We start from the raw sequence: 1505 nt of genomic DNA, 5'->3' as shown, positions 1-1505 counted from the left end.
AGGGAAACACGCAAATGATATAATTCATTGGACATGTCATTTATGGCTTCATTGCATTCAATCTTAGAAAGCTGAGAGAGATCAGTAGTAATTACCCGGTTGCTTGATGAACTAGTTTCATTTTCATCAGAATTAGCCATCAGGGCTAGGTTGACATATTCCATATCATCATCTTTATTGGCTCCATCTGCTGCCCAGTCATCTTGAGTCAGAAAAGCTCTTTCCTTTTATTTGAGCAAATCGAAATATTTCTTTTTGTAATCAACTTGCTCAAATTTCTTCTTATCAGAGGATGGCTTTTTGCACTCATTTGCAAAGTGTCCACTTAAGCCACAGTTATAACATTTGAACTTAGATTTGTCCACCATGTTCTTGTTTGACTTAGTGAATTTTGCATTTTTCCTGAATTTCATCTTTGCAAACCTCCTGGACAGAAAAGCCAGATGTTCATCAACATCATCAGAGTCATCTTGACTGGAATTGTCTTCATCCTCAGCTACTTGCTCCTTTCACTTGCTTGATTCTGATTTGCTTGTGCTAATTTTGAGACTTGGCATTGTCTTTTCCTCATTCCTGGCTTCAATCTTCTCATTGTCAACTACAAGTGCAACTGATCCTCCTTTTCTCTTTCCCTTTTCCAACAGCTCATCTTGCTCCATCTCAAGTTCATAGGTCTTCAAAATTCCATATTATCTTTCAAGTGTAAAGTCCTTATAATCTTGAGAATTTCTTAGAGAAACAGTCATAGGCTTCCATTCCTTTGGTAGAGACCTCAGAAATTTTAAATTGGAGTCCTTGACTTGGTACACTCTACCATACAGCTTTAATCCATTGAACAGTTTCTGAAATCTGTTGAAGGTATCATTCAATGATTCTCCTTCTTCAGAATGAAAATATTCATACTGTTGAATGAGAAGCTGCATTTTGTTCTCTCTAACCTGCTCAGTACCTTCACAGATGAGTTGCACAGTATCCCAAACTTCCTTTGCAGTTTGGCTATTAATGACATTGTCAAACATATCTTGATCCAAGCCATTAAACAGAATATTCATGGCTTTCTTGTCCTTACGAATCTCTTCAATATCTTCAATAGTCCATTCTGCTTTTGGCTTGGGAATGAACTGTCCAATATCAACTGTTGCAGTAGCAGCTGTGGCCACCTTGTGAGGGATGTGAGGGCCATTTTCAATACAGTTGATGTAGCTTTCATCTTGAGAGAGTAGATGTAAATGCATCTTCACTTTCCAGTGATGATAGTTATCTCTTTCCAGGACTGGAATCTTTATACCAATATCCTTCCTACTTATGATGGTAGCAGGAGGAGTCTTCTGTACACTCATGATGTTAGCAGAATAGATCTTTAAACTCTTTGTAATTTAAGAGCTTGCTCTGATACCAATTGTTATTCCCAGTGGACTAACAATGAGATTTACAGAAGGGGAGTTGAATGTAAATCTCAAAACTTTTTCAAGTTCTGAGCAGTTTCTAAGGCTAAGTGTTTTAAT

The sequence above is a fragment of the Apium graveolens genome, chromosome 7 (assembly GCF_009905375.1).
Source record: "Apium graveolens cultivar Ventura chromosome 7, ASM990537v1, whole genome shotgun sequence".
Lineage (NCBI taxonomy): Eukaryota > Viridiplantae > Streptophyta > Magnoliopsida > Apiales > Apiaceae > Apium > Apium graveolens.
The sequence above is the reverse complement of the archived record's forward strand: the minus strand, read 5'-3'. Positions refer to the sequence as shown.